Consider the following 19,205-nt stretch of genomic DNA (forward strand, 5'->3'; position numbering starts at 1 on the left):
TTTATAAACCCAAGGTCCCCAATGGACCCGCTTCCTTGCAATACTTGGCCCAGTAGGTGGCACAACGACAGCGCGCGTCTGGGTCAGCCTAGATACACAATTACAGGCTAAGACCATGATCTGGTCCCCGATCGGCACCTCTAGCTAGGAGACCTGGTCAGAGCCCCGAATGGAAGGCCTAGCTGTGGTGGGACCGTAGTCCGACTCTAACCCCGTTCCTCTAGCCAAGGATATGCCAGGCCTTTGCTCGCCTCTCTTTCTCAATCGACACCATCAGGGACGACTGGGAACAACCGACCAGGACGCCTACTCGGTGTGGACCTAGGGAGCAGGCAAAGCAGATAAGGTAAGGCGCTCAAGTCGACCGTAATACCGAGGACCATACCCTGCCATGCCCTGCGCACCTGTAGGATGGTGCCATCAGGCCATGTCAGACAGACACTATACAGCCTGCTAGACGTGTTAGAGCAGAAACAGTATTGTGGACACCGACATTTGCCGTCCAAGACAAACACTGTGCAGCTTACCAGGTAGAGCAGGTCATGAACAGTAAGGTGGGCGATGGCGGCATAAATAGTATGACAGGCGATGGCATGCCGTACCCAATGACGTGGGTGACAAGACTAGGTAGCACCCGTACACACTTTCTCCCTTTCTGTCTTTGACTTGTAAGGCCATCCCCTTCATCTATAAAAGGGGATGCGCTCTCTCTTAAAATAAGACAGTCTACACGCTCTCAGCAGCGGATAAGCTTAGACACACAGAGCATACGCTCCAATACTTAGCGCACGTTTGAGCATCCATCACTCTCTTCCACTCAGATCATAGTCCAACCGGGCCTCTAACACCCCTCCTTTCTCATTCCTTACTTGTTTGTAACCCCACAGCAAACTTCGAGCACCTAGCCTCAGGAATAAAGTCACCGACTGACTAAAACTAGATGTAGGGCACATTGCCTAAACCAATATAAATCCATGATGGCACTTTCTTGCCATGGCAAAAAGGACACACAAAGGTGCCCTCGCCACGACCACAAAACCTAATGCCTCCAATGGAGAGACTGAGTAGGATCTCACTCTCCTTCTCTTCAAATTCAGACTTGTCTAAATATGAGTTTTTGATTTCGGAGTCACTGTGTCCTGCCATGCTTGCAGAGACAGTTGAAGAAAGAAAGAGAAAGATCAAATGCAAAATTTTGCAAGTTTAGAGTGGAAAAAGAAACACGCCGCATACCCCCCCTCTTATACCCTTCGTGCAACTAACGTTGAATCACCATATGAAACGGCGATGGGAGTTGTCACACCACCGAGAATTGATGTCTAATTCCATATTCATCGCATAACAGAGTTCATCTGATCAAGTCTTGCGTCATATTTTTTGTGAGGAATTAAATTAAAAGCCAAGCAGATGTCAGTACACATGACCATGTCCCTCTATTAAAAGCCAAGCAGAGGAGCCATTAGTGTTGAAATGTTATTGTAACACCACCGTAACGCATGTGTGCACCAAATAAATAATTCAATTTGCAAACAAAACAAAGATGGCACACTAGTTTAGCTGAAATAATGACAACATCCATCATTAAGAAAATTAACAAGTCCATAGACAAGCAAACAACATTGGTCCAATTAAAATGCATGACAGAGATATACATCAAATGCAGCTTTATTTACTGCTCTGCTAATGATTCCAAGAATGAGGTAACATAAGGAAGATAGAATGGTCTACAGTTGAACTCTTTTTTAATGCTATGTCTAACATACTGAAAGACATGAACAGGGATGACATGAACTCTTCTGCGGTCTATGTCAAAAGGGATGATTGTTCCATCTCCCTAGCAAAGAAAATCATATTTCATTCTAGGTGAACTATAATCACTGTGTACTCGGCAACCCAATCCATGAAACCAAATCTAATATTAATTATTCTAAACAGGATCTGTGTGCTGATCGTATGCTTCAATGTCCAATTATTAGTATCATAGTCTTCAAGGATCTAGATTGAAAGCATGGAATCATTGGGACCAGTGACAATACATACACACAAGTGAACCTGAGCTTGATGCATGAAGTGTTGAAGACCACTAGGCCTATCAATTTGCCTCCATGGGTTTCCTCCATATCCACAGCAAGTATCATAGAGTACTCCCTAGAGTGACCCATAATGTGCAAACAACCATTAAGAAACACACTTGGTTGTCTGTAAAATGTCACATCAGTATCCTCACCCCATTCAGATTCCTTATAGATCCATGCTACAGTTTTAGATGAGTAGATCTCCACACCTATGCACAAACCATCGACATCCACATACTCAATCACATGGAAGTGCAAGGAGGCTATCGGATCGAACCCCAAGCGAGCCTCACCAATAGAATGGCCAACATCATGGGTGCTAGGTGACAGTATATTAAACTTATGGGTCATTGGATTGCAAATGATGTAGCGGTATCCATTAGCCCTAAGGCACCAGCATAGGATGAGGACGTTGCAACAATCTAAGATAGCTATATTGTTAGGGTTGAAGGGAAAGAATTTGAAGGAGGAGGGCGTACACTAGAGATGCTGGTGAAGTTTTGATTATCGTTCTCACTATCATAGAAGAAGCCGACCATAGTCTGGGGTAGCACCTGATGGTTGTTGGAGATGAGGCGCTTCTAGGAGTGATAGACACATTTGCAAGAGAACAAGGAGCGGGCGGGGAGGTGGTGGAGGATCTCCAGAACAAGATCCTCTATGAGGCTGGCTAGTGCGTTCCTATTGTTGGGGGGTGCCTCCATTTCAAAGAGCATGCGATCATCATTGTGCAGTACAATGAGAGTTTCCTTAGTAACGAGATCACTAAAGAGGAAAATAATCCAACAAAGATCCATCAGTGAAGTGCGAAAGCATACCCTTGCCTTTGGATCTGGCGGTGGAGTAGCGTGAGGTGTGCAATGGTTCATACAAATTGCGAGAGGAACAATGCGCTGGCCATGCAGGAAGTGGCGGCGGCGCGGCGCGAGGCGTGCAATGGAGAGAGGAACAATGCACCAACCTTGAAGATGGAGAAGTGGAATGGTGATGCAACTATGTTGTGGGTAGTTGGGAAATGGGGAAACAACTCATGCTGAATTTACTACCGCTGGTAGACCAAACGGTCATGTAGAGCCGGTGGCCAGAACACCTATCCAGTCGGCTTGGCTTTTCATGCGAAGGAGAAAATACCACTGCCGCATCTACTATTAACCCATGGGTGCTAGAAGTTTCAACCGCTGGTTTCCTTCCTCAGGAGGCCTCTCTATGGGTACAACCGGTTGTGGAAGCATAACACAGTCGCTTCTATCGCTATGGCAGCAAAAGTGACGATAGTGATAAGTCAATCTATAGTAGTGGATGATTTATGGGACGTCTCTCGACAAGGCACAGTCGAACTCTATGTCAATTGGGGAGGATATCGGGTCCCACTCAAATTACCCATTGACCTCGACGAGGCGCACCACTCTGACCATGTGGTTATGGTGGACGAGCCTCTCCCCACATGGGGCAAAAACCAGAACCGCCTATAACAAGGCATCACAACCCCTTAGGGTCAAAAAGAGCACTGGGGGGAAAGAAATAGGGACCCCATGGTCCCATCCAAGGACGAGGCCAAGCCATGACCAGATTCCTCCCCATGTTTCAGGTCCTTGACTCATGGCTCACTTTGTGACCTCACAACCCGATAAGGGTCATTGACCCCTCTGGAGAGAAGTCAGCGGGGCAAAACGGTTAAAAACTCATGGTGATACTTTCTTTCGCAAGAGCAATACTCATCCTATGAAAGAAAGGCCACAACCCAACCTCGCACAGTCAAAAGCGTGCAATGGGCGCATTCTAGGCCAGGACGCTCGAGCCAAGACCAGTTGATGATGACCCCACCTCGCATGGTAGCAAACCAATGACCTACTCAAAAGTCCTGGTATTGAACTCTAGGTGCTCGCACACGAGCAGGCTCGGGGCTCACTGTGATCTTGTGAAAAAACATCACGTCCTTCAAACAAAGAGACATCCTTTGCTTAAAGCCGGCAACCACAAGCATGGCCAAGCCGTACACCACATTGAAATCCTGATGACACCAACACGGTGGAAAGGTTCTAAGCTCCAAAGGCCACGATGCTAGAAGGGGGCTTGCGGGATGTCCCCTTAATGGCCGACCAAAAGTTCGACAGAAAGGGACGCCTCGCAAACCCTGTCCAAGCATCACGACTGGCAAAGCTGAAGAGACAAGGCAAAAGGCAGACAACACCACTTTTGCTGAGATGATGATAGGGTGGTGAAACCATCCAAACCTCAGGACCACCTCGCTTACCTAGGCCAAAAGCCATGGAGGGCGAGAGGGTCACAAGGCTACGGATTCAAGGGCCACGCCCACTCATCCCCCCTCACCCGTAAGACCCCTTCTAGCATCAGCTGTTGAAAGGGGCAGAAGAAAATGACCCCTGAGATTACATGCATGAAACCTCATGGCTCTTGCCTAATCTCTCTCCCATCCCTTCAACAGGGAATGATTTGTAACCATAACCGAGAGTGGTTCAAACTGTAGGAAAGCCCTTACTTATAGGCCCAAGGGTGGACCAAACAACTTGGGGCCCCCACGCCGCATGACGAACTATAGGAGGTCATAGCCAATGTCAGATGCCCACATGAGGTCAAGGAAATCAAGACCCTCTCAAAGGTAGGACTGGTACAATATCAACGAGACCACTCGGCCCCACCTGGGTCACGAACCCTGATGCACAGCACACTAACATGGCAAAAACTCAGCAGTCACATACCACATCGTTAGGGCATCCTAACAGGGCAAAACACAATAGTCACCTACCGCATTGAACGCACCAAGCCCACAAGGGGTCGAGCAACGAAGCTCGAATAAGCCACAACTACGCACACACACCTCAGCGCTTTCACGATCACTTCGTTATTGTGAAAACACTCGGAGGCTACTATCGGGGTCATAACCCCGAGGTGTCTCAAGGCATCGATTAGTTAGCAGGCCATGTGGCCCACAATATACCAGCTAACAAAGGCCCGGACGAACAAGGCCTAGCTAAGCCAAGCGAACTAGGCCAGACACTAAGGCTAGGGTCAGCCACTACCCCTTCTTAGTGCCTTAGCCACGCGGCACTCAAAAGGCGCACTACCTCTCCTCCGTCCTGACCCCCAAAAGGAATGGGGAGAGGTTGAGTGCTGCCAAGCATGCCTGCTTTGATAAGAATGAGCACGCCACACTGACCCCGTAAGGACCAAGGGGACCGTTGTCACCTCGGTCCAGTTACACGCCATCCCTGTGCCATACCACACAGACAAGACAACACCGCCCAAAGCGGTGAATGATAGGTATGATGACCACTGGCCAGATATGGCCCAACGAGATGAGTGTATGATCCTACCCATTATGGGATGAGATCCATGATGAGGGCCTTGACTTAGAGGCCACCCAGGCTGGTGGGAACCACTACCCCAACAATAGGGATTGTGCCCTCCCGCTCCTCAAGACAACAAGGCGATCAATGACTTGGGGTGGCTACCATCTCCTATACGACACCCTAGGAAACCAGGAGACGATGATGAAGACCACGGTAGAAGACCACATCGCACAGGAGGGCTAGCGAACCACCAGTGTGCCTACAGTGCTGCCATGGCTAGCATGGTAGCACCACACCACACCATGTTGTGATGTGGCCACAAAACCATGACGGCAACCACACCTAGATGTGTACCTCAAGATGGCGTAGCTTGCAAGCTAAGTTAGCTAGGCCCTTCCTCAGGCTCACAACCCTTCAGTCAGGAGAACCTACTGCTTTGTATGAGCCCTAGCCCCAAACTCTATATAAGGGAAGCCAGGGCACCAATCTCGACATGATTCACATCCTCTACCATTTCACTCATTCTCCACCATAGCAGGGCTCCTAGATCTTCTCTCCAAGCAGTCCATCTCCTAGCTCTAGCTCTTCTTCCTCTTCCACCATTCTTGTACCCCCCCATTGTAAGAACTTTAGAGCATTCAAGCGAGGAACACATACTTGATCTTCTCTGAGACTAGATGTAGGGCTCTGGCTTGAACCAGTATAAATCCTCATATCTTTTGGATGCTACCATCATCTTCCTAGACCAGCGCGGCAATCGTATTAATTCACTAGTCCAGTTTATGAAACACCGACACCTGGATTGTTTCTCTTAGTAGTACTTTGAACTCTATTGTAAGCTGGTATTCCCTGCATGGATCGTTGGTTTGGTATGCTTTCAATAAAGCCGAGCAATGCCTTTGATCTAAAATAGTTAGATGTGACTTGTATTTATTTTCATAAGTGGTATAGAGCCTTGCTTCTAATATTGATCTCATGAGGTATCTAGTGTTTATGCTTTTGCAAGTGCTATCTAACTAACCATGGTGCTAAGGATGGTATACTTAGTGCACTCCAATTGGTATCATGCTTTAAAGGTCCATCTCTTATACCTTAGCATCATTTGGTAGACATTACTCTCCCACAACTCTAATCTATGCATATGTGCAAGCTTCAATCCAAACTCTTAGCACATATGTAGGGGGAGCTAATGCTATCAATTTGGGTTCATGAAAACTTGTCCAAATCCTTTACACATGGTAAATATGCTTGGGCAAGCAACATGGATTCAAATGAATTTCAATTCATATCTTTGTGAAAGGGTTGTCATCAATTACCAAAAAAGGGGAGAAGCACTAGTTTTGTTTTGGTGAATTGATGAAACCCTTAGTGCTAACCCATTGCTCTAAGTGAACATGAGATAGGGTAGCATATTTCAAGTGGTGGAGCAAATGATGAAGATCAAGATGGTGGTGATGGCTATGGTGATGAAGTGCTCAGGCTTGGAAAAGAAGAAAGAGAAAACAAAAAGCTCAAGGCAAAGGTATAATTGATAAGAGCTTTTATGTTTTGCTGATTGAGATACTTAGCGAGTGTGATCACATTTAGGATAGATAGCCGCACTATTAAGAGGGGTGAAACTCGTATTGAAATGCAGTTATCAAAGTGCCACTAGATGTTCTAACTCATTGCATATACATTTAGATTCTAGTGAGTGCTAACACTCATGAAAATGGTTGTGAAAATATGCTAACACATATGCACAAGGAGATACACTTGGTGGTTAACACATTTGAGCAAGGGTGGAGACATTAGTGAAGTCGAGGAAGACACTGGAGCTGACCGAACACAGGACTAGACGTTGGACCTGCGTGTCCGGTCAGTGTTGTGCAGTGAAGGGCTCAGCCTCGGCGTGTGATCGGACGCTGGAGTCTAAAGGTGATCGAACACGAAGCTTGTGCATCCAGTCATGCTGAAGTACGCTGATGTGAGGCTGGTAGCTGAGGCAGAGAGGATCGGACTCGGTCGTGCATCCGGTCACTCATGATCTATCGCGTTAGGTCACAAAAAATCACCTCTGGACCCTTATTGGATCTGATCGGACATGCGGTGGTGCAACGTCAGGTGGTGGAGTGGCGAGTCTAGTCTTTGCCTTGGTTGGCGCAAGTGCATGCTCGGTCGGACGCAGCACTGGCGCGTCAGGTCGGTGTCGCGTGCGTCCGGTCGCTACTTAAGCACAAGCGCAGGCGAGTTGACCGTTGAGATCGGGCGGTGCTGGTTTGAATAGGGCGACACGTGGACAGCGATCGGGGATTGGACGCTGGTGAGCGTGCATCCAGTCACTTTGACCGGCGCGTCCGGTCGCCCCGATTTCAGCACTAACAGGGAGCCAACGGCTCTATTTCGTGGGGGGCTTCTATTTAAGCCCCATGGCCAGCTCTTGCTCACTCTCTTGGCCATTTTCATTGACATAGCAACCTAGTGAGCTAAGCCAAAGCCCTCCCACTCATCTTCATCATTGATTCATCATCTTTGTGAGATTGGGAGTGAATCCAAGTGCATTGCTTGAGTGATTGCATCTAGAGGCATTTGGTGATTGTGTTTCACTGTGGATTTTGCTTGTTTCTCTTGATGGTTGCCGCCACTTAGATGCCTTGGTGAAGCGAGAATCGTTGAGTGGAGGAAGGTGATTGTCTTCGACTCTGAGCATGGTGATTGTGAGGGGTTCTTGACCTTTCCCCGGCGAAGAGCTAAAAGATACTCTAGTGGATTGTCGTGGCTTGTGTGACCCCCATCTTGTGTTGGTTGTGCGGCACTCGATTGTAGGTTAGGCGTGTGATGCCTATTAGCGCGTGAACCTCCAAGTGGGTGAATCGCCACAACGGGGACTAGCTTGCCTGCAAGCAAGTGAACCTCAGCGAAAAATCATTGTGTCATCTTGTCTCCGAGGATTTCTTTGGTATTCATTGATATATTGTGATTGATCACTTGCCACGGCGGTATAGCCCTCCTACCTCTCTTGTGCATTTACTTTTTTAGTGTAGCTAAGCTCTTTAGTGTAATTAGTTTTGAGAGTTAGCTTGTGTCTTGTCTAGTGGTTAGTCACGCTCTTTAGTTAGTCTTTTAGAGATCACTAACTTAGTGGTAGTGACTTAGCCTCTTATATGTTATAGAGATCATAGATAACTAGAATTATGGATAGAAGGCTTACATTTTGAGTAGACTAGCGCAACACTAGCTTCACTTCATAATTGTCTAACCACTTGGCTTAAGTGTTGTTGTAGAAATTTTTATAGGCTATTCACCCTCCCTCTAGCCATAAGGACCTTTCAACTCCGCTCGCCCACGCTGCCCCCACTCGCAGGACGGACTCTGGCTGCGCCACCCCCGCCAAGCTGCCCGCCCACCGTTCGGACCCGCAACTCCCATCGCGGTCGTGCTCCATCAGCCTGTTGTGGCCACTGCTGAGGTCCATGCCGCCGCCGAGCTCCGCACCGGCGACCTCCGAGCATTCATGGCATCGTGCTTCGCGCCGGCATCGAGCTCCACAAGGACGAGCTCCATTCGTCCAATCAGCAAGGTGACAGTGCGCTGAAAGCACGTGTTGCAAGCTTATGTTTCGAGTGTTTCAGTTGTTTTAAAGGTATGTTGCAAGGGTTTCATATTTGAGTGTTTCAATTATTTTAGAGGTATGTTTCAAGGGTTCCATATTATAGTCTTTCAGTTGTTTTAGAGGTATGTTGCAAGGGTTTCATAAGGATATTGTAAAAGTAGATCGAGATGTTGTATATGTTGCAATGGTTGTGCACTTATGTTGTAAACATCTGTCCCCAATGTTTCATCTGTTTTTTCAAACGTATGTTGCATGTGTGTTTATCTAAAAGTTGCATATGTTTCACGCATATGTTACAAATGTTTTATTTGGATGTTGCGTACGTGTTGCGAAGGTTTTCAAGTGTTTCATGTGTTTTGTGCAAGCGTTTCAGACGCATGTTGTAAATGTTTCATCTGTCTTCAGACGTATATTTTAAATGTTTCATCTAAATGTTTTAAAAGTAGATCGAATATTGCACATGTTGCAATGGCACTGGTGGCTGGTGGACAACAGCCTGTTGCAGGGCTTCGGCTCCTACTTCGCGCCTTCCTCGCTCGCGCGCCTCGCCCTCCCCTCCCTTTCCTTCCCTCCATCTCGCTGTGGTAGTTCGAGCTCGGCGGGAAACCCTACCCGACGAGCACGCAAAACGCCCACAGAGGTGGTGGCCCCGGGCCGGCGGCAACGCGACGCGATGCTTTCTCGCGTAGTGGCCCCGGAGCAAGCTAACATCTGCATGGTCCGCTCGCTACGTGCGGGAAACAAGCAGCCACGGACATCCGGACGTGGAAGTCCGTCCAAACATCTGGACGCCAGTAACGCTCTTCTTTTCCATCTCTGATTCACGGCCGTGACCACAAGAACGTGCGTCCAAAGTCCCAGAAGATCACCTCCCGGCTCCCACGAGAGCTCGATATGTGCATGCACCGCTCGTGCGGGATTTTAGCTCTTATACCATGCGGACAATAATTGGAATAATTTGAGTTGCTCTTAAGACTAACGCTATGTTTATTATATATATAAATCCGATCGATACATGTCCTAGAGCTTTAAGCTTTGTACATAATTGATTGATTTGGAATCTAATTTTCGAGAGAGTGCATTCTAAACCTATTACCTAAGATTCTCTCTCTATCCCTAGTAGTATAAATCTATACTTCTAACAAAGAAATTAGTCGGTTGCCCAGGACCCATCCAGCCATCAACGGAGGCAGTAGGTGTAGGAGAGCGCTCCAGCACTATAGCAACAGAGGCTATACCATATGTCCATATATGGTGCCAATCTTCACCTCCGCCGTTGTTGAGCCATCTTTTTATGAGCATACATTGGGAGGCGTGTTATCTCATCAATCTCTTCGAGAAGCTTTTCCTCGGTAATGTTATCTGTGATACTCCTCATCACCTGCAGAACATGCAAATAAACTGTGACAATACTCCAGTTGTTCGCTTTCCCACCCAAATACAGAGTACTTATTTCGACATGGACAAAATATGATGCTCAACCACCCGCAAAAAAAAAATGATGCTCAACTGCGAACAGAACATGGCTGTTGTAACTGACTTCGAGAGAATTGCTTTAGTGAACGTCTTGGAAAGCAGGATTGAAGGCAGAAAATGGAACTCGAAAGGAGAGCTACCCATAAAAACAAAATACTATGAACCAATGTTACAGACCTACCGTGTTTTGGAAAATGATTTTGTGCTAACAGCAAAACTATTTCAAATGAGTACACTAAATTTTCCAGAAAAGATCAAGATGAGATTTACATGCAGCAATACTCTTAAGACCCCATTTGGTTCCAAGAAATTGAGAAGAATTGGAAAATAATTCAATAATGAAATGTGAAACACTTGCTATAGATATTGGCTTCAATTCATGGGATCCAAACATGCCCTAAAAGAAAATAAATTAACAAAGAAAGTAAAACAGAGAGTATGACAACTAGCCTTCAGGTATGTGTTGATGTCGTTTGGAGTCGATTTATCAGATCTAATACGCATACAGGCCCAACACTGCTCTTCCTTATTCCAGGAGCAGTCAACAATCTTCCCAGCGACAGAGGATGGATCTACATCGTCTGTATAAGTTTCAAAACAACAATAAATATACAACAAATAGAATAGGATACTTTTACAAAAAGTAAAGAAGAAAATTTAAAATATATACCGTTATAAGATAATACACTTATAAATAAATATGTTTTCAATTTGTTAAAGGAATATTACTTCATCACTTAAGGAGACAAATAAGCTGACTACACAACGAAATGAAAATTGAAATACACGTTACCAATAAATGATATCCGAGCACCATCCATAAGTATCTTTTTTCCTCTCATAAAGGAAAATCAGTTGATGATTATCATTTGTAAGCTGCATTAGTAAATCACCAATATCAAAAAATTATCTTCGCTATGACTAAACCATTTAAATCAAATAGTTAAAATTGGTGACCTCAAACCGAAAGTCCACAGAATTCATCTCAGGGTACTTCCATTTTAGAAGACCTTCATGAGTATGAGTTACATATGGATCATCCCAGACCTGCAAGAACAATTGACACATATCAGCCAAATAAAACCAAAATGCTAGTAAATAACCCACAGAATACATAGTTACAACGGATGTTCAAGATCACAAGACAGCAGTACCATATCTAGCACCATTCAAAATTTGGTCCATGATTCTACACATCCACAACAAAATGTTCTAAGCTATATACAAGTCTTAACAAGTAGGCAACAACTCCATGAGTGAACACGTACACACAAGCAAAACACCTCATATGACCCATGATGAGAACCCACCCCCCAACCAACCGCACTCCCAAACAGAAAACTGATCTCAAACAGGAAATGACCAGGGTCATAACACAGGAATAGAAATGTCTCTTTACAAAGTAAGGCCAACAGAGATGAAAGTCATACTAACAAATAAGTATATGTGTATGTTTTACATGTCATAGCACCGTGCATTGGAAATACAAACAGCACTAAAAAATTGACCATTATCAGGCTCATTCCTACAATAAAATAAGTATTCCCAAAATCATTCAATTTGTCCTGTTGAGTCCCGGTTGCACACAAGACCAGAATCATCACATATTCACATTTGCTAATTAGATTGCAGCCAAATAAAGATAGATCAACCTTTATGGAACAACAACAACAACAACAACAAAGCCTGTCACTCCCAAGCAAGTTGGGATAGGCTAGAGTTTAAACCCACCAAGAGCCCCTAGTCACGGTTCAGGCACTTCAATAGCTACTTTCCAAGCACTCCTATTGAAACATAGATCTCTAGGTATATCCCAAGCTTTCAAATATCTTTTATCAACCTTTATGGAACAACTTGAAAAATGATCCATATAAAGCAAACAACATGCCTTACCATCCTCATATCATAATAAACAAACAGAAAACAAATATTACCTGAAATATAATAGCACCTTTTTCACTGTGGAGAGCAACCAAAAATCCTTTCTCCTAACCTGGTAATGTCATATAATCAACAAAAATAAAAAGAAAACTGGCTTTGCAGGACTCATGAGTTGAATATCATAATTGAGAAGTACTAGAATCCAATACCTAAAATAATTCCATGTCATATTTGTACAGCGGATTGCTCTTAGCACCACTCTCAAACTGCTTTTTCTCATGATAACATGGTCGTATTATTTCATCTTCCAGCATTTTCCATCTTTCAGAAAACGGCAACTACATACACAAATTTCCATAGTTAAAGATAATCCCAAGCCATAATAATCTGTGTTTCTATCGCCCTAGAGTAAATTTTTTAAAGCAGGTCACTCTACAGTAGAATGGAGCTCACATACAGAAACGGAAGTTACACCCTCGATACAGTTTATGAATCGTGTGGCAACATGAACTTTGTAGGCCCATCTGCTAATCATATGGAGGAAAAAGGTGACTAAGCAAACATGATTACGGCAAAGATGAGAGCAAAACGTTGATGGTGGAGATAGAGGGCGGCCACCAAGAAATAATTCAGAAAGGATGCTTATTACATCTCTTTTCATTATTACAAGGGCACCAGGTTTCATAGATAAAAGAGCAAATCAGAAATAAGTAAATAACAAAATTTTATACATCAAGGTCATATCATGCATAAGATCAAGTGCCATAAGATCATATTACCTTGGTTTTGGGCACTCCGTCAAGTGCCATAAGATCATATGCCAAGTACCTTCTCTTCAAGCCTGAATCTGGTACCATGTCTATAATCATCTCTCCATCAATCAAGGTCCTGTCATGCAGGCCCTTTGTAGCAAAAGAAATAAGGTTAAAAGTTTTGCATTAAAAGTCATGTTCTATGATTTTAGTCCAGCACAATCGGATCCTTACTTCGAGGCTCCTATGGGGAAAGCGCATTTGGACCCTTCTAAAACAAAATTTCCAATCAATTAAGAAACAGCCATATCTAATAATAAGCATCATATACCGTGTTCCGTCAGCTTTCCATGTAGCAAAGTAGTATCTCTGTCTAAGTAGTTGCAGATTATCACTGAACAAAGTCAAACGAGTGCATTAGATAAAAAAGGATATATGTTGAGCATATGAACTAAAATTAGGACATATAAATAAAGAACAGCACTTTTAATGCTCTGGAACTAGAAACTTTGCAAAAAAAAAGCAATGGATCACAAAGAGCCCATAATAAGTGTAACAGTTCCAAAAATCCCTGCATGATGCAATACTTTAAGCTGATTTAATGCATCCATCTGCCTAAGCCCTAGGGTTTTTCTTTACTTCATAAAAATCAGCATGTACTGATAGTGCCTTACAAGATTTTCTATTTGCAACAAGCCCTTTATATATAACCTATAGGAATAAAGAATACCAGAATGCACAAAAATGATGTGAGAGAAATTTGAGTTACTGTTAATGTTACTTGCCTGTTAAGAGAAACTGGATGTGATCCAGGAAATTGTGGACCTCTTCCCTACATACAAATAAAGATGATCAGAGCACCCCTAAATAAAAATGCACTACTTGTTTGAGAGCAACACATGCAGAAATTGAGTTACAAAACACAAACCAACTCAAATGGAATGGATAGAGAACGTGATATATCTACACACTGAAACAGGTTTAATCACGAACAAATTCTATTAGTTCCCAGCATTTCCAAAATACCATTTCTGAGCCTTGACTTGTAAGATTCCAGACTGACCATGTCGAAAACACATTGTCCTGTAATCTAGTATGAAAGTATTTTGCCAACCAAGCATGCCAAACTATGTCACATTCTCAGCCCGCATTGCATGAGATGAAACATTCATGCATCTGCTCAATGCTAACTTTTAACTAATGCTCCCAGAAATGAAATAGTTGCCGAAGAAGGGATTGGTGGTATTAGAACTATATTCTACAAATGGTTATCATAGTCCATGTTATCATTGTAAAGCATATATACAACAATGCCATTATGAAGAGCTGGAAATTAATTACATAATATATTGGGTAGATGTAGAAATAGCATACTTACAATGGGCATTTCAAGCAACAGATAACATAAGTCACGCAAAGCTTTTTGCTGGTCATATGGCACGGCGTCCCCTAACACATCGTCATTGGTGATGATTTTATCCTCTGATTCATTCTGCAAACATATTGTGGTGTCAAGTTATTAAGAAACAATGCAATCGACATTGCTTAGCAAGGAAACCATACAATGAGATATCAAGGACACAAGCAAATATTTAACTCTATCCCTTGAACTTAAGTAGAACTGATAATTCCCTATAAACTTTGAAGAAAACACATACATGAGATGGTTTAAGATAAGCATTGTCATCATCATCATCCTTCTTAGCTTTGCCATTTAAATCAAGATCATCTGGTCTCTTCCATTCTGGTGTTGGAGGGCATGCTATCACCATATTCTCAGGGACCTCATGGTAAAATGAATACAGAGCTTCAATGTAGTCCCTCTTGTATATGCCAGGTGGCCGCCTTTGAGCAAATATATTTATTGCCTAGAAAAAAAATGGTTATGTAATACTGAAGAATAGAGTCAATCAAATAACATCCGGGGCCTAGTATACCTACGTCAGCAACACAAGAGATGTGTGTGCGCATAAGGTAATGAATAATCATGAAACCTGTACGATTATGACCATGGGTACAATGAACCAGCATATATTTAGGATTCTTTTGCTTTTGTCGGTCAAGGAACATCATTGCCTGAAAGAACAGCAAAAGTTGTTGACAAAGATGGTTTACAGGAAGCTTTCTTAAAACATGGCATTATGCTCTATGCAGTAAAAAAAAGGTTGACCGGAGATATTAACAACAGTTGGGAAACTATCTATACCATTTACACCAAAGTACGTAGAGGCAAAAGGAAATGACCAGGTTACTGATAAACGACGACCAAATCAATTCATTGTAGAGAATCCAACAATATGAAAATGCAAAAAAGATGCAGGCCCCTCTGAAATTAGCAACACGATGAACATGTAGCAGTCTAGCAGAACACAGAAAAGGTGGAAAGTGTAAACATCACACACTACCGATCATAAAAACAAGTTTGTGCGATTAAGATATGGGAACAGAATAGCAAGAGATGGAGTGTGGTCGCCGATGACAAGAGGCTCGCAACAGAGCTCGATGGATATGTTTGTGCTTGATCTCCTTGATCGGCAACTCTATAAATATAGATTTGGCCCGTTACAACGTATTCAAGCTTACAACCGACCTCACAAACTCTAGTAAACCGAAACCAACAGATCTCCTAACAATAACCTACTTAACCAACAAGCCACAACATAACAATCTCCAATCCAACTATATCTCTAAGATTGAGATAAGCACGCCTTATCCTTGACGATTTGCTTAATGCATAGCTCAAACTGCCAGACCAGGCATCCAGAATAAGGCCATTAAAAATGGTAGGTACAATAAATAAACTTGGAGCATAAGCTATGGTGCCCAGAGGTGAAAGAGGAAACGAAGTTCTTTGAGAGTAACGCATCAACACCGCCCCCCCCCCCCCCCCCCCCCCCCCTATCCAGAGTCAAATATACTGCTTTTGTAGAGATATGTATCCATAGACTGTACCTCATAGACAAACACATTAACAGATTCATTGTCAGGTACAGCATCTCTCCCCTTGCATGGAATCTAATCCAAAAACATGTAAAGAAAAAGGGACCTTGAGAAACAAGAAAGCATTTAAGCTAAGCAATCTCACCTTGACATGCTTTAGTACCTTGACTCGTCCATTCTGCTGGTGAATAATATCGGGTGGTATTTGTCAAATCAATCACCAGACATGTCTGAAAGAGGAAAACCAAAAGTCAATACAGAATGTATGTTGTCGGCCTAATTAAACGGCTGTTTTGCCCAATATCTGGCTAAAACGATGGGTGACCGAGTGTTTAGCGTTTAGGTGAACACTGAAGCATACAAATACATATAAGAAATGGCGTAACCCAAAAAATGATAATGAAATAATATTTAAACTTTTAAGGGAATTCTACAAACCCCACCTATTGATGCCATAAGCTTAAGTGACTTGCTATCTATGTGCATGTGGAATGCATGCTACTATATATACAGGGATTTCTGGACAAAGGAGATGATCGTAGAATATCAGGACTAACTTCAAGCCTCAGATCCCATTCATAGGATGGACTGATGGTGGGTGTCTAAGAGAAAGTGGCGGAATGGCATCTCCAACTTTGAAATCAAGCCATAAGATTTCATTGATCATACAGTTTAAACGTTGTTCTTAAGGCAGTAAAGCGATCTGCAGTGACCTACCCCTTCTTATCACCTAGGAGCTTAGGTGAGGCAGTAGAGCAGATGCCATACACAAAAATATAAGATGTAAGAGAAGGATAAATAGGAGCATCGATGGGCCACAGCCACAAGCAGTCAGCACACCAATCAACTAAAGCCATATCCAAGCATGCCCATACCCTCCACCGCCCCCTCATATGCCCTAGCTCCCTATGACATCCACTGGACGCTGCCTCCCAATCACTGACACCACCGACAACCCAGAACGAAGCATATCAAAGCGCAGCAAGAGAAAATGTGATGAGCCCCACTGCCCATAAGCACCTACACAGCTCCATAACCCACACGCCATTGAATCACCCTCCCTCCCTAATGGCCTACTTCTATCCAGATGGAGGTCTATCACCGACCCCTTCCAGAGCAGACCGAGAGATCGGCTGGTGACTGGGCTGGAGCCAACGAGGATGAGAAATGCTGAGGGAGAATTTCCTGACTGCTCGTTCCCCTCATTCTATTTCTTTCTTCTGCACAGTCCCTCCTTCCTTCTTTCCCTCTTTTGGCTTAGCGCCTTCTCACCTAGGCAACAACTAGGCCAACGACTTAAGAACACTGGTTCAAAATCAATTGGAGAACGTAACAGTGGAGTGCACACCACCCCATTTTTTACAATTTGGTCCTTTTTTGAAGAAAATTTACGTTTGGCCCCTGAGAGACGTAAACTCATCGTTGGACCCTAGGGGTCAACGTCAGGACTCATGTCGCCGAGGTAACACGTCTCGGCGCCACATATCTTGGCTCTGAGGTGTCTGGCCGTGCACAGCAGGGCATCCTAGGTGGCGTTGACGTGGCCGGATGCTCGGCACCAGAGTCAGCGCCATAGATCTTGGCGCCGACGTCGGCGCCACAGATCTTGACGCTGAGTTCGGCGCCACAGATCTTGGCGCCGACCTCGGCGCCATGTATTCTGGCGCCGAGCACAGATTCAAAACCCACGGCCAAGTTTCCCTTGCCGAGGCTGCTCTCATTTCTTCCTCCTCTCTCTCGGTTTCTTCCTCTCCCTAACCCACCCAATCTCTTGAATCGACGAATTTGACCTTGGATACTTGAATTTGATCCATACATCTTCGCGAGCAAGGTATTCTCTCTCCCCTTATCATTTTTACGCATTGATTTGGTATATATTACGTCTATTTTGCAACCCTGATACGTTATTACCTAATGTTTGAAGTGACTTTTTATTTTTTGTATTATGTAACGGTAGGATGCCAAGGCGTGGTAAAGCTAGTAAGGCAAGGTAATCTCTTATCATCGTGTTATATTATGTTTTCATTTATGTGCAACAAATAGAAAAACCCTAAGTTTAGGGTTTAGTGTTTATTGCTTTTGGTTCTTAGAACAAATTTGGTTCAATTGTAGTTATGGCCGGATAACCGGAAATGCCTTCGACCCGTTGCCTCTGCCTAATGGTGTTCCAGTGCCCATGTGCTTTTGCGGCGATCCTTGCAAGGTAGCCAAGTCCGATGAAGAGGACACGTATAGGCAGAGGTATTGGATGTTTGCCAATTTTACGTTTTAGCCTACACTTCGTCGGCGCCGCATTAACAAGATGGTGAGAAATTGATGTTGTGTAATAATTATTTTGTGTCAAATGAAGTCTTGCATGATTTATTTGTTTGGTAACAATTGCATTTGTTGCAGACCCCACCACCGCTCTGTGATTTTGAGCAGTGGATCGACACTAAAATCAAGCCGAAAGACAAGAAGTGGATGGAGAAACTTTTATGGTGGGAGGCAGAGGAAAAGGAGATGATGGAGAAGAGACGTAGAGAGGAGGCTCTAAAAAAGGAGCACAAGGAAGAGGAGGAAAGGAGGCGTGTTGCTTCGCATAGGGAGGAGAGGGAGAGGAAGCTTGAGCGTGCGCTCCAAGCGAAGACAGCGATGGAGGAGAATCCCGATGCCCAGAGGAAGGGAAAGTGGCCTCATTGCACTCAGTAGTCTTCATGACTTGCTAGTTCTATGGTTTATTCATGAACACTGATGTCTAATCTTGGACTATGCATTTGTATTGTCATGTAATGCACTTTTAGTTTGTCGTCATGTACTTCAAATGTTGTTATGTTGATTAATGTGCTCTATTATATGACCTTTAGTGTTGTTGGTTTCATTATTTGCTGTCATAATATTGAGTTTAATATTGTATAGGTAGTGAAACAAGCTCACGTAGTGTAAATAAATCGTAACGTAATGGATTACCTAATTCAACACACATGAAATGGCATGTGATAACATGTACCAAACTAGGGTATAGAGGTGGACTAAACCTAACATGCCTTAGGTAATTGAAGCAAACAACAAGCATATGAAATGACATGTGAGAACATGTGCCAAACAAGGGTACATATTTCCTTGGACTAACCCTAACATGCCTTAGGTGATTAAACAAAAAAACAAACACATGGATATGGCCCGTTAAAAAGATTGG

General features: G+C 43.8%; 1 pseudogene; it reads right to left on the reverse strand.

The window, feature by feature from the left end:
* Positions 1-10,158: 10,158 nt before the first annotated feature.
* Positions 10,159-14,961, reverse strand: LOC136465269 (uncharacterized; annotated as a pseudogene).
* Between the last annotated feature and the right edge of the window lie 4,244 nt (positions 14,962-19,205).

The sequence above is a fragment of the Miscanthus floridulus genome, chromosome 7, assembly GCF_019320115.1.
Source record: "Miscanthus floridulus cultivar M001 chromosome 7, ASM1932011v1, whole genome shotgun sequence".
NCBI lineage: Eukaryota > Viridiplantae > Streptophyta > Magnoliopsida > Poales > Poaceae > Miscanthus > Miscanthus floridulus.